This window comes from Balearica regulorum, chromosome 1 (genome assembly GCF_011004875.1).
Source record: "Balearica regulorum gibbericeps isolate bBalReg1 chromosome 1, bBalReg1.pri, whole genome shotgun sequence".
Taxonomy (NCBI): Eukaryota; Metazoa; Chordata; class Aves; order Gruiformes; family Gruidae; genus Balearica; species Balearica regulorum.
Genome location: NC_046184.1, coordinates 187,525,487 through 187,540,732, shown reverse-complemented (window position 1 = coordinate 187,540,732; position 15,246 = coordinate 187,525,487). Strand labels below are relative to the sequence as shown.

The following is a 15,246-nucleotide window of genomic DNA, read 5'->3' as shown; positions in this document are numbered from 1 at the left end:
CTAGTTCAGCGAAGTATAGGGAAAATGTAGAGATCGAAGAGCATGCTGAAGATTAGGCAGGTATTTGAAAAGTTTTGCTGCAACGGGGGTTGCAGTGATGTCTCTGGTCACAGACATGTTTAACAGTGAGAAGAGCTTTGCAGTAAGTAAGTGAATGTAGTTGTCATAGTGTATTTGAAAGGTAAGCTTTCCCATTAAGCTGGCAGTGATGATTAACAAACTAAAATATTTTATGGCTCTTTAATTGCGTGTAGAAAAGTTCCTTGTACAAATAACAGCCCTTTAATCCTTTGCCCAAAACAAACCTCCTCTGAGATGATAAAATACTTTAAATAACTGAGCTGTTACTTTTCATCTCTGTGTGCTAGTGGGGGTCTAGAGCAAACTTAGTAAGTGTACTGTGTTTTCCAAAAGACCAACATTCAATGTCATGTGCAAGTTCACTTTCCTGAGGTTTCCAACCAGTTTTGCAGGTCTGGGTTGTGGGTACATGCTGCAGAAATTCTGGCTATGCAGCTCCATGAAAGCTGAATGCCACAGCTTTGCAATATCTGTAATACTGATGGTACTTGGGAAAACATAGTCCAGGCAGGTGAATCATAAATTTCCAAAGTGAGCTATAACACAGTAGAAATTATTAAAAAATAATTAGGTTTAATTTTCCAATATTTTATTCACAAATTTTTAACATTTATTTGGTACTAGCATGTCACTAATTATATGTTTATCCAAGTCAGACACTTTCCACAGGCAGTTTGATGCAGTTTTTGGAAAGGCATGCAAAATCTGTTTGCTTGCCAGAACACCCACAAAAAGGCTCACCTTCTGCTAAGATGGAGGTTTCTTTTCCTCTCTTATAAGACAAGGTAACTGCAAATATTTTCTGTACCTTATTTAAGAAGTCTTTTTGGACAATACACTTGAATTGTTCTTTATGAGCCTGCTCTTTATGAGCAGGGATATGAGCCTGCCTAGCAGGTAGCATGGCAGGCAATGATTCCTTCCATGTCAGCCACAGGAACAAAGTCCTGAAGGGAAAACGAGACCTGGCCAAACTTTGTAACTTAACATTGACCTTTGAAACAGACCTTTCTTCTACTTCTGATGGAAGGCAAGAAGAGTGGGATATCTATCAGTCAAACTTGTTTTGTCCCTGGTTAGCTTCAATTTAACCAGCACATTAAAATACAGTATGCTCCCAGCCTTGTCCCATTCATAGATGCAAAGGAAATCAGTATCTTGTGTCTTCTGCAACTGGGAGCCTCTTTGCCCACCTTTGAAGTTATTTTGTGTCATACTAGAAGTCCGAATGTAGTGTTATGAGCTGGAAACATGTAGCATTGTAACTGTGATTCACCCCACACTGGCCGCAAACTTCCATACAGCATAGCAAAAAAAAGAAAAAAAAAAAAAAAAAGAAGAAAAAAGACTTTCACTGAACAGAAGAGTAAACATTCATTAGACTTGAACTAGAAACCTATTTAAAGAAAATGTATCATTAGTAGACAATGGTAATACATCAGGTAAATCATTCCAAACCAGGAGCAGATATGAAGACTGCACTGGATACTGCTAAGCAGTTTCTTTCTTCAAGCAGCCCTTGCTCAGCACTAGCTTGAACCAGAAGCACAGGACTGCAGCAGGATGAGCATCAGGACTGCAGATGTTGCTCTGACTCTTGTCTCCCAGACCACTCATGGCAGGGTGTGAGAAAAAGAGGCAGTTGAGGTATGTTAGACCAGTACGAGGTGTAGCACAGAAACAAGCCCCTTGCTACATGTTAAAGGCACATATGTACCAGCTGAAGTTTAGGATTTCTGTCTTTGCAGCAAAAGCCATCAACCAGAAATCAGAAACCAAAGGTACACAAGGGAGCTCAATACCTCAGACTCATTGAGATTTGAGTTTGGACTACATTGAAAATCCAGAGTCGTTACTGTCCAGAACTCCAAATGCCTCATTGGGAGCCTACAAATACAGCCAAGGATAAAAGACAGCTGAACACCCAACATGCAGAGGAATCAAGGGTTGACCTTCATTTGTTTGCAGCTGAGTGCTTTTGCAGAGGCAACGCAAGGGACGTGCAGGAGCACTGCCGGTCCAGTGTGACGTGAAGTTGAGCAAACGTGCAGCTGGCAGACGTTGACGTGTCTCCAAGGCCGGCGCTGAGCTGATGCCTTGAGCCGTACGGGGGCAGCACAGCCGTACAGTCACGAAGCAGCTCATGCTTCTTGTGTACCCTCACAGCAAACCAGCACTCTGGAAGCGGGAGAAGATGCCTTATCACTACATGATCCATGGCAGGTGTGTTTCAGCCCATGTGGAGACAAAAATGTTGTTTGAGAAGAAAGCTACATCTTCCAACACAGCAGGAGATGAAATAAGATGTTAACAGGCTCCTTACCTCAGCTACCCAGCAACTATAAAAGATCAGATATTTTCTGAAAGTCTTCCTGATAACAGCACCTGCTGAGATTTGGAAGTTCCTGGGTTTTAGCTCATTCAAATGCAGACACAGCCTGTTTCTGCGTTCTGATTTGCAGTTGCAATACAAAGGGGCCAATCTCACAGTCTTTAATCACGCATGTAATCCTTTTGCTGCAACTGAGTTTGAATAACAACTTCATAACCAGTCCACAGGGGCTAAAATTTAACCTGAAATGATTGCTCATGATACACAGCCCTTGAAACTCCTTTGCCTGCTAGACAGAAATGAAGGAGTGTCCACAAATGAGAAGATTGTGCAAGTGGAACATAGTTGCAGGATTTCAGCTAAAACTGTTCTTTGTGGCTGACAGTATAAAGCTTGCTTCCACAAGTGATTTCAGAGTCTCACAACAGTGAGCTGCTACATATATGGGTGCCTGAACACTGCTTTCCAGCCTGTCTGAAGACAACTTTCCAGCTTATGTTACTCAGGAATTTGGATTACATGATCGCAGTTGTCCTGTTCCAGTCTAGGAAAACTGCTCTGACTAGAAAGTTAATGCTCTTCTGTTTCTTTGGTTGTAAATGTGACTGTATAGTTGTATCACATGAAGTGAGAACTGTTTGTACTGTGAGCCTTACTTTGTATTAACAATCTGTTACAGGAGCCACATGAATGGTATTGTGGCATCTCCATCCACAGGGATTGTGAAAAATTGACAGGAGAATGTCTTGAGCAACGTAATGTAACTTCAGAGTTGATCTTCGTTTGAACAACTACCTCCTGAGTTCCCTCCCAATCTAAGTCATTTTTGGATTTTACGATTTTCTGGTCTAGACTATTAGGATTTTTAGTCTTGGATTATTTTGGAGGATATATACTCTATTAAAAACGAAAATAATTATTCCTTGGGAACCATGTTGTGTAGTGTATGCCTCATGTATCTACACCCACTGGATGTGCCTCACATTCTGGAAAGGGAGCACATCTGAAATAACAGCTGAACCATTGCAGAAAGAGGAAGGAAAAACTGAAATTCAGTTCCAAGAAAAGACTGAAGTGTCTAATACTGCTAAGCAAACAAAATAACCACAGCATTCAAGAATTTGCCTAGTAATTCTTCTGTACACAGAAAAGCTAGACTTTCTACTCATTATTCTGATACAAGGGGTTTCAGTTTTGTTTGTATAAACTTCTGTGCCTGAATTAAGCTATTTTTATTATGCAGGGTGAACACTCTCCCTCACTCTTTCCCCCAAAGGAAATGAGCCCAAAGTGCCTGAGCTTAATTTTGTGGATTGAAAAAAATAAAATCTTAATTCCTAGAATCTCCAGTCCTCTCTCATGCAGTCAGGACTCACTGCCATGAGTAGCCCTGTTGAACCAGGAGAACTGTCAGTGCTTGCTCTCTGCTGTATATGAATTTCATCTCTATCCAGGGGATCAGCACAAATTCCATGTATTCCAAGTGACTACCTGTGCTCCCAATATTAATACTGTGAAGAAATACTAAAACAAACCTGCAAATATCTAAGACAGACATTCTTACAGGGATGCTGAGTCAGAGCTGAAAGATCTGGTTAGGGGAGGCAGATGTGTGTAGTAAAGCTGATATAGACATCCAAGAATCACTATAAAGTACTCCTATTAATGAACTTTATCTTACTATTCAGGGAAAGTAAGATTTTTCTGGACAGGAATTTTGGTAGTGATCCTGCTAAAGTCAATTAAGCCTATGTCCATTTTTTAAAAATTATATTTACCAGTTACCAAAATGTGCTCTAAAGCTAGAATTGCTAATCATTTCAACAATTGCTTCGTAATTTAAATGTCAATCCAAAACAAATCACTGTCACATTTTACTGCCTACATGCACTGATTTAGGCTGGATGCATTCCAGAGCCCAAACACATACTCTGAATGTAATTAATCCGCTTTCTATTTTCACCTGATATTTTACCGGTCATGGAAAGCTTCTGGCAAATTATGAGTCAGCATTCTCCTTCTGTATTATACTGCAAAAAATTTAACTCAAGTCAGATACAAACGCTCGCGCTTTAGGATCTGCATTGCTACAGGCCATAGATCACTTGCACACAAAATGAGCAGCCTGGTGGCTGAAGCAGCAGTGTGCTCCAGCAAACACATTAGAAACAAATTTTCTTCCGGAGATTTTGAGGGGGTTTTAGCACACTCAAGTTGCTGCCTCTCTGTAAGGGAGGATGTGATCCCTCTACAAACAGTTCCTCCCAGTTGTTTTAGGCACTGCAGGGGACAGAATGAAAATCTTACCCAGCCTTTCCCAACTTCTTGGTGCTAGAGAAAGAAAATGCTGTTTGGGGCAAGTTTGTAGACAGTGTGGCTCAAATTCGCAAGGATTTTCATGCCCAGTCTCCCATATTTTGGTGTGCTTGATTTCCCTGTGAATCCTCTCTCTGTGCACCTGCAAAAGTGACCAAATTCTAGCAGCGAATGGGCCAGGGATATTATTGCTTTGGTTTTTGCTTAGATTCTGATAGCAGCACCTGATGCCAGATCATGGACAATCCTCATCACGTCTCTGAGCTGCTTCCGTACATTACCCTCCCAGGGAAGATGCCACCTTCCTGTTTGAGCAACCCAAAACTGCACTCATCCATACACCCAGCTGTGATTGTTTAATGTTATTTCTTACTGTTGGGAAAATGTAAGGTGAACTTTGAGAACAGCCTATGAATTTCAGCTCAATCCCTGTTTTGAAAGGAATCCAGAATTGCAGGGGAAAATCACAGTCTGATCCTATACCCACGAATTGCTCTCAATGCTTTGTGAATGTGTTGTGGACTTGTTTGGACTGTGAGGCCTGCCAGCTTTCAAGCACGGTCTGAAAGATTCATGGTAAGAAATGAGCATTATTGCTCCTCACTAAGCTGTGCAGTGTTGTGTATTGCACTCCAGTTTCCAGACTCACATTTTCCTGGGACATAATCAATAAATCCTGATCTCCCTCCTTTGCCACAGATCTTCGGTCTGGTGGGTTGGAAAAGCTGAGCCTAGAGGGCCAGAAGGTTCTCTTTTTCTATAGAAATTTCAGACAGGGTTTGGGCAGGAACTGAGTGTGTATGGGATGGGAAGGACACAAAACTAACATAGTTTTTTCAATGAGAAATAAAGGGAAAATTCATAAAGGCAGAAGAAACAACCTATGAAAGTCTAGTGTTGGTTTAGAAGGGTCTAGCATTTTCTTTTTCTTTCTGTAGATATTTCTTAGGGGAAACTAAGTTTTTTATCTACTTTACTACAGTTACTGAACAACAGTCCTGGACAGTTTAACTACTTTAAGTAGGCTGTTTCAGGGGAAACAGTGTAGGCGTGAGGAGCTGTCAACCCAGGGATATGTGACTACACCCATGCATGCATACTCATATGCATTCATATATAGTGTGGTTGCAATAACCTCCCTCATGAGGTTATCACACTTTTTCTTTCACTGTGTTGTAATTAACTTTTTGTTCTGGTCTTTATCCATTGTGTCCATACCTAGAATTGAATGAATAGTAGTACACTGAAGGAGTGTTAAAGAACTTATACCTCACACCAGGCAGGACTGGCTGAACTCAAAAAATCTTGTGAGTGGCAAGGATTTTACCATTATCACTTTGCATTTCTTCATCAAAACATGTGCCAGATGTTTGGGGTTGTTTTCATTTTCTTTTTCCAGGAGGAGTCATTAAAATTGCTTAATAAAGGGTTAAAAAGAAACTGAGGCCACTCAAAGAGCACAGCTAAAAAACTCCACCATAATCATTCCCTAGAGGGGAAGGATGGGCGAAACATGCTTTGGGGAAAGCAACTCATACAGCAGGGAAGATAATTCATTCCAGGTTCATCCAGGCATACCACAGAAATATTTCTGTTGGTGATTGCTTTGCATAGATGCCATTCTTGATTTGTGAATACCCAGCACCAGGGACTGGGAAAGTGTCTCATATTGACTCATGCATTCCTTCATGGGTTATTCATAGATAAGTGGTGATATCTAATTCTGGCTAACAAAAATGCCTTATGTAAAATTAATAGAAGCAAAACCCAGAAGGATCTTTCTGCATTAAGAGCCTGTACCTCAAAAGCAGTCGTCTGATAAAGCTTAAAAAGATATGTTCCTGACTACGCAGGGTGCCTGCTAAGGGAAGGTGCTGGGCACCCACAAGTATGAACTACTAGCCTTTCATTCTTTGTTACTGAGGATGGAAGAAACAATACTCCAAGCAGTGAGATTCAGAACTTTTTTTCCTACTGTCTGTATGCAATATATCAGCTACTGAGACATTACAACATTTGCTTCTTTTTACTTTTATGTGATTTGCAAGAAACATTAAAGCACCCAGAATCCCAATGAGCTTTATCTTATATTAATAATACAGATATTCAGTGTGCCTCTAAGCAAAGCTGAGGGAAAGCAGACAGGGTGAATCAGACTTTGTGTAATACTAAAACTGGCATATTTCTAGGTCAAAGGGGATGGATTTCAAAAGTACAGACCTCATGTGGCGATCATCTTGACAGCACCTGTCACTTTTGAAAATGAACTCAAATCAAAACAAGTTATTTGCTCCAGATGCAGGTATTCCACTGATTATAAAGGAACCCTAATGAGAGCAACCTCTGTGACTGGTCGTAGCCTTCAAGACTAATTCTGTGACTGGTTAAGACTTGTTGACAAAGAAAAGAGCCCTGAAACTAGACAGAGGAAAAGGCACCTTAGAGGATGCTGAGGGCAGGGATCAGACATGTCTCTGAGGTGCGGGAGCCCTTGGTTGCTGTCAAAGTGTGTGCCAAAGAAAAGGACACAAACTTAGGTCCTTCACACCCTGAAGAGGTGCCTTTAGTACTAGATGAGGGGGACATCCTCTCTTCTGTAGGTTTGTAAACTGAACTCATGTCCCATCCCTAGCCTTGTACACTGCTTTTACTAAAATGCTCAGGAAGATGAATACAACACACAACTTGCAACTCTTTCTCTTCAGTTTCACTTAAAACTCCAGGAAGGTTTGGTTGTGAGCTAACATGCGCATGCACACACACACATACAGATTTCTTTTCATTCTACAGTTGGGATGGAAAACAAATGATTAAGACAGCTGTTGTACAGATCATCTCCATAGCTGGTAAAGCTGTGCTTTCTGCAAAGCATGTGGACTAATTGCAAATGAGGCAACTAAAGGCACTGAATGAAGACACTCCAGGTACCGCTGTCATGAATTCTTTACCAGGCTGAACATGAGTGAAGTTCATAACCTGAAGGGGTTCCTCCTGGTCTCCATGGCATTATGTTACCAATAAACTGGGTGAACTATAGGAACAGGAACGGTATTCATAGATGAGTTAATCCACTGATGGACAAATGCAGAGGGAGAGCCTTACCAGGGTATCTCTCTGAAGGTCCCATCTTGCCTTCACTGAGACCTCACAGTGACGAGCACAAATTCCCTTGTGATCGCTACCACCTGGATAAAACAGTCAGCCTTCCCTGCCCAACTCCTGACCCAGCACCGGATGAACCAGGGGCAGTAGCCCACTGGAGTGCCTGCAATCTCTGATGGGCAGCCATAAATTCTTGATCTGTCTCATAAAACCCCACCAACAATGCTGCTCCACTGAGTGATTGCTGAAGTCAGTCAGTGCCATCAGCATTAGTGTCTGCAGCAGCACATTTTTGGGGAACTGCTGCAGTTTCTAGTGCAGCTGAGTGATGTGTGCTAACACTGGCTCTCTCCTGAACTCCAGATAAGCACTTGCAGATAAAACCCCATTCAGTGCCAGGGTGCTGAGCATCCCTGCTCCTGCAGATTTGCCTACTGGTGCTCATGGCCAGCCCAAAACCAGCAAAGAGCAGGGCTCTCCACTTCTCACTGGTGGCTGTGGGTAAGCTGAGCTTCTCCCATTTGGTTCCTGTCTGGTCCTGCCATGTCAGGCTGTGGAGCACTTTGTGTGCTCCCAGTTGATATGGGGAGCAGAGAGACCAGTAAGCACCCAGCCCGCAGTACTGCCTGACACTATGCCACACAGCCCACCCGTGCTGTTGTGTGGCTTTCCTGCCCCAGTTCTGGCAGCCATGATATTTGGATCATCTTCTGCAACTTGTGTTTCCTCAGTGATGACTCCAAGCCCAGTGAAGTTCCCACTGACTGGAAAAGAGGAAACATAACCCTCATTTCTAAAAAGAGAAAAAAGGATGACCCGGAGGACAACAGGCCCGTCAGTCTCACCTCTGTGCCTGGCAAGATCATGGAGCAGATCCTCCTGGAAACTGTGCTCAGGCACATGGAAAATAAGGAGGTGATTGGTGACAGCCAACACGGCTTCACTAAAGGCAAATCATGCCTGACAAATTTGGTGGCCTTCTACGACAAGGTTACAGCATTGGTGGATAAGGGAAGTGCAACTGACGTCATCTACCTGGACTTGTGCAAGGCACTTGATTCTGCCCCGCACGACTTCTCCCTCTCTAAATTGGAGACACATGGATTTGAGACCTCATCTTACTGAATAGTGCAGTGGCTCATACCCATCAGTGAAAAAACAGTATTCTCAGTTACTAAAAGGAAACACTTGTGTTTCAAAGAAAAAAAAAAAAAAAAGGACTTCCTAATATCCATACTTCTATTTTGGTTTAGCACAAGCCTTTCAGAAAGGACTGCACAAAAGAGCTGTAGAAACGGGGGCTTATTTTTCAGGAAGGTGGTGGAAGTCAAGGGGAAAATTGCATAATGCCATACATTTGAATAAAAGCATAATATTTACAGAGAATAGAATTTAAAATAGTGCTGCATTAGCAGCAATGACAGAACACACCAACCACTCCTCCTGATGAATTACTTGTATCCATTTTTTCAGTGTAAATATATGTATCCATGGACCATACCCTGTGTGATAAAAAAGAATTCTAAACCAAATAGTTTCTTAATTAATTCCATTCACTAATGATATATTACTGGAAAAAATTTAGACTCATCAACCTTCTCACTCTTCACTTGAATAATCTCTCCTTATTAGGCAAAGTTTGAAGAGAACAACAACCCATTTGCTGAGACCGGATGGACAAACTCAGAACTGCTGTGACTCTGAAGAAGAGTGAATTCCCTATGAAAGGTCTAATTACACCCTGGTGTCCATGCATGCAAATGAGGTGAATGAAGGTAAAAGCACCTCATCTTTCCCAGCAGCACAGTTGTACAACAATACATCTTAGAAATCTCATCTACCACAAGAAAACTACCTATCATTTGATGTTGTCATCATGAAGAGCACTAGAGGTAACTATACTTAACGGTGCCAGGTGAAAAGGCATAGGGAAGGCCAAGCCACATAATTACTGCTTCAGAAACTGCTTTTAGGCCCGTTTCCAAAACAAGGTCTGATGGCATCTTCCAAAATGATCTAAACCTCAGTCTGTTCTGATTTAAACTTCCGTGATGGTGTTCTGCACCATAGCTCACATAATTGCTGTCTCTAGAGGGTAATTTTCCAACGCTCCCGGACAGGAGCTGGGCAAAAAATTGATTTTTTTCAGCTCTTCAGCTAACCTGAAAAATTGAGATTGAAATGAGTTTCAGTCTCTGTCAAATGGCAACTTTTTCTTTTTTTTTTTTTTTTTTTTTCTCATTTAAACAATAGACAAAATAATTGCAGAGTAAATCCATTTCAGGATTCACATCTTTCTCCAATCCAAAATGCAATGGTTTCCTTTGGTTTGGGGATTTTAATTTGTTGAAAAAGCTTTAAGATTAAATTTTTAATGTTTTAATCTCTTTCTTTCCCCCTAGGAACGAAACTACTTGGTGAATTTTACTCCTATGCACAAGCAGCTATGCCAGCCCTTATCCCTTTGCCCTAATTGCATTTTCAGGGTAAAGAAATACTTCTCTCCCCGCACCAAGCTGCCTGTCCTCTTCAGGATGGCCAGAAGCCCATCACACAAGGCTGTTGTTCTCAGCAGTATGAATCTAATCTAGATCTCCTTGTTTTGTACTCTAAACATGTCTCTCCTAACCCTTGTTTGAGAGAGGGAGGATGCTTTCCAGCCATAGCTGCTGAGTGCGTGTGGCTTACGCAGTTAGCAACATGACGTCTTCATAGCAGGCTTCATCTAAGGAAAGGACAGTCTTGGGTATAGCTAGCTGAGGAAGATATTTTCTGGTGAGCCAGGTCTGATGGACCTTATGTCTGGGTGACATTAGCAATCAGGCTGAAGCAGTGCCTGAATGAGTCCATTATCAGCAACAGCTCCTGGACAGTGAGGGACCAGAAGACTGGACAAGGGCATATGTAGGGCCTATCTCAAAGAAGGGCAAAGGAACTGAGGAATTAAAAGAACCCCATGACTAGCTTAATTCAATAAATGGAAAAACTCTGGAACAAAACAAGCAAAACCAAAGCTCTCTCTAAGCCTCTGAGGAGAGACTGAGTAATTGTGAATGTAGACTAATCAGGAACAAACTATTTGAAACCAGTGTATTTAATGAATTAAGGAAACACTGGCATAACACTTTCTAAAAAAATGAAATGATGGTTCATTGTGAAAAAGGAGGAGGTTTCTTGAAGACTTTCATGAAATCTGAGACAAACCTCATTGTTCTGCTGCATGCTTTTGCCTGTTACTTGGATGGTAGAGGAGAGAATACAGATATTAAGCTGGCTATAAAACAAGTTGTGAGAGACTGTGAGCCAGGCTCAGACTCCAAAATAAATGTGACAAATTGGAAAAGTGATGTGTAAGGGGAAAAAAAAAAGAAAAAGATACCATCTAGGCAGAAATGCCAAAGTAAATACAGAATGGGGGACAACTGGGTGGGTCAATGGAGTTATGGTGTTTTACATCATCTCAGGATGTGACCTTTTAAAGACCTGAACTGATGGAAAAATCACATACACAGATGTGACTATGCAAGGGGTGAGCAGGAGGAGTTGATATTAGTCATGTTTCTGTTGGATTCAAAGCCTATAATTCCAACAACACTAAGATGCTGACACTTCAGCTGGATTTCAGAGACCCACTTTCAGCAGTGATACCACAACGTAGTAGGAAATACTGCAACTGTTGGACTGACAGAGGTAGTGGTTATTTTGATGCCTGCAGATTTCCACCAGGAATGAAATGCCACCACATTAATTTTGTGGATTTTTGCCTTCCACCCTATTCAAGCCAAGTGAAAAGGAAGCTTCCCCGCTGCCAGCATGCAGGGGAACTTGTAGCCTGGACTGCTGCAAAGTTTATTCCCCTGCGTCATGATTGTGAAAGAGATCAGCCTGTGCAGCAGTGACTCCATCCTCACTGTCGGCTGCGGGAGCGTGGAGGATCAGACGTGCACTTCTACCTCTGCCCCTGCAGCTGGCAGGAAATGCCTGTCAGTGGAGGAGCAGAGTGGGCAACAGTATTTGTAATATCTTGAACCAGATGCGTTTAAGTACAGCTGTCATAATATATTATTACACAGCCTCCATGAGAGGGAGACCCCTTCACTGTGGCAGTAGACGGCAGTATGCCTTCCAAAATATAAGTCCATATACTGTCTTTTCTCCCCACTTCACTCAGCAGTAACCTTCACCTTGCAAAGCCAAACGGCCTATTTTGTGGCTGCAGTGGCAGGATGGTTGCCACCCTTTGTCCCCTGAACAACTGACTACGCTGCCTAGACACGAAGCCAGATCACTTGGCTACTCTGAGTTACTCTCTGAATTTCTTGGTGTCCAGTGCTAGCATTGCTTGTGCCTATGCGGAAATGCTGCCTGAATACCTTACTGAGAGATATATACCCAACACGGGTAACACTGCAATCAAAACTGATAACATGAAATGAGTAGAAACTCCTGAAAGTAATGGACTTCATTCACTGACAATAGACTAGATGATAAAATACAGCAGCAGTAATGAGCAGTGAGGAATGCAAAGAAGGAGATAATAGCTAGTTAAAGGTACTGGCAAGAAAATGGCAAAAGGGGTTGTGCTGCATAGTATCTGTGGTAAGAGACTCCAGCGGTATCTAAGGCTTTTAGGAAAAGGTGACACATGTTAAATAATGTGCAATAGGTTGATGAAATGGACAAATCCCATAGCATTTAGATGTCTACCAGACTTGCCCAAGTCTTTTGAAGAATTTCTCAGTATCTTTCTCCTTACTCTGATCTGTTACTGTTTGTTGATGCTCTCCACTACAAGAACATATGTGGGAAGCCTTGGGGTGCACACTGGATAATTTCCAGAGGAAGAATTTGCTCATCTTTTCTCACCTTTGCTGAAATGGTCAGGAAAAATGACCTTGTGGTAAGACTGATGACACAGTAAAGTTTCCTGATCTTGTAGAAAAACCTAGAGTATATCTTAAGACTGAAAGCTGCTGGATCAATGCAGTCCTAGGTGAAAGGGCAGCTAGAATTGTAGGCTGTTGTGTCTGGGACTTCTCTTTGCCAGGCCGCACTGGGATAGAGAGAAGGTTTCCTTCTGCTGCCTCAGCAGAAATGACTCTCAATTCAGGGACTCTACATACTTCGTTAAGTGACCACAGCAGGTCTGGAAATAAAACTTAGTTAAATAACAAAGAACGTTTGCACGTGGTAGCAAGTAATGTTTGGAGAGGAACAGGTGTGTAGAAACAAATTTTTTGGACTAATACCTTCCAGATGCTGCAGCTCTTGCATTTCTGTCACATGAGAGAGCACCGATCTATGCTAGCAATGGGTCTCATCCAGAAAAGACTGGGTGCTGTGCTGCCTAAAGCTGGGTGAAGCGGAAGGAGCCATTGCTAGAAGTGTCTTCAGCTGTTGCATTCAGAGTCTTGATAAAATCAGTGCAAACCAGGAGCCTTGCAGAGGCTGTCAGGTGTGAGCCTGGTAGTGCTCCCACTAATTTAAGCAGTCAGTCATTTTCAGCAGAACTTGCTGCCATTAATGGTTTGCATGCAACCTTCCTCTTCCCCTTGCTGCAGTACAGCACGGATACACAGCCTGCCTTCGCTGAGGTAGTGCTCTTCCTCTTTGCCTTCATTTTCCTTGGGAGAACTGTTTGTAGAAGGTGAGGACTTTTTCAACCTGCTGCTTCTATCTACATTTTCAGAGGAAGGAGGAAGCTGTTTGGAGGTGATGTCTGACAGCTGCTTCCCCTGCAGGGAAGGCACCCAGAGCACCCCTCAGAAAGGCACGTCCCACTGGAGGTAGCATTTTAGTGCCAATGTGAAGTGTTAAACTCATGTTGTTGCTCCTGTGGACCTGAAACTTGAGTGTTTGGGGGACTGATGGCATCCACGCACTGAAAGAGGCAAATTATTTTGCAACTCAGACCCATGCCATTCTTGGCTGACAAGTGATTTTGGAACATCACTTGCAGCAACGAAAATCAGACTGAAGTTCAGGCTTTAGCCCACAGCAAGGCTCTCACTTCATCAGAAACAGGCTTATGTTCTCAGTGGAACATGATAAAGGGAATAAACAGACATGTAAGTTGATGCATGCTCTTATTTGTAAGGCAATTTTTCTACATTTTTTAAGTGGATATTTAAAAGAAATTGGCAATTATCCAGCATCACAGTAAATGAGGTTGCATGCCCACTGACTGCAGAAATATGTTACTAGCCCAGTGACAAAAAGCAGCCAAGCCATGAAATAATGGAGCACACAATGAGCTAAGTGAAAGGGGCAGGACGGTAGTTGCAGAGATTTTAGCTGCATGATGACAGGGTGAGGTATGTGAACTGGAGGAAATAGAGCTGGAGGATGTTTGTGGGGCTATTATTTTTAATGCAATGCAGAATATCCAATGACAAGGAAGGAAGTTACACTTCAATGCAATAGAAGATGATTTAGACAGTAACAAAGGTCAGATGAGGAGAATCCGGGAAAAGCTAGTAAGACAGATGCCTATGTGATGTCTTTCATCAAGTTCTTAGTTGGCTCTGAACAAAAAAATGAAGAAAAAGGAGCACCTCCTTTTGGAGTATGTGGTTTGAAAGGTTACTTAGATTAGTCTAAATCTGGAGCTGTTAGAAGGAAAAAAGATACTTGCTGTGACATTTAAGCTTTTAATGAGTATAGGGTAAGTTCAGCTTAATGACTATATCTAATCAAGGTAGTAAATCTATATCTAGAGTTCATCCCAGTCAACTAAGGAGTCTAAACCGCAATTTGTCCAGATGACATTAGGATTTTAAGATTGATTAATAGCAGTCAGACTTGAATGAGTGTCCACAGGCAATGATGGATTAGACCTCCAAAAACAAGAGACTCTAGCACACCCCAGAGTTCTCCTTTGTGGGGAAGTCAGAAATAGTGTCCCAAAATGAGCATGTGGAGCTTTAACAAGTGCTTTCTTGTCAGCATTGAGAGTGATGTTCCTGCATCTGTCACGTAAGAATAAGAAAGATAGTCCATAGAAGCATGAGGTATGAAGATAAAATGAAGGAAATGCAGTGTACATTTAGAGTCTATTGTAACTCTGCTCCAAGGCTTGATGTCAGTTAATTTCATACAAATCTTTCCCCCAATAGTACCATCAAATTATATGGGTCAAAATACATGTTACTTCTAAAATATTTTGTTGCTGGCTTCCTTATCTTTTCAAGCCTGAGATTTTGTATTTTATGTAGTGAGTGATTTAGGAGTCAGGACCAAGAACAAGATTTCTTTGTCCTTCTCCTTCATTTTTTTGTATATAATAGGAAATTTGGTTCCTTTGTCAAACTATGTCTACTTTATCTTATTCCAGCCATCAGGTGAAGGTTGTCCAGCTCCACCAGACCTGTTGCAGAAAATGGACAGCTCTGGCTCCTGGAATGCATGAGGAGCAG

The 15,246-nt window shown here is 42.0% G+C and overlaps 1 long non-coding RNA gene across 1 annotated transcript in view; it reads right to left on the bottom strand.

Annotated features, from left to right (window-relative positions):
* Positions 1 to 672: 672 nt before the first annotated feature.
* The window catches only part of LOC142599888 (uncharacterized), a 57,124-nt gene continuing 42,550 nt past the window's right edge, over positions 673 to 15,246 (bottom strand). Inside the window, exon 3 of the long non-coding RNA XR_012833314.1 lies at positions 673 to 2,259. This is a non-coding gene — a long non-coding RNA (uncharacterized LOC142599888). The remainder of the gene's footprint in view (positions 2,260 to 15,246) is intronic.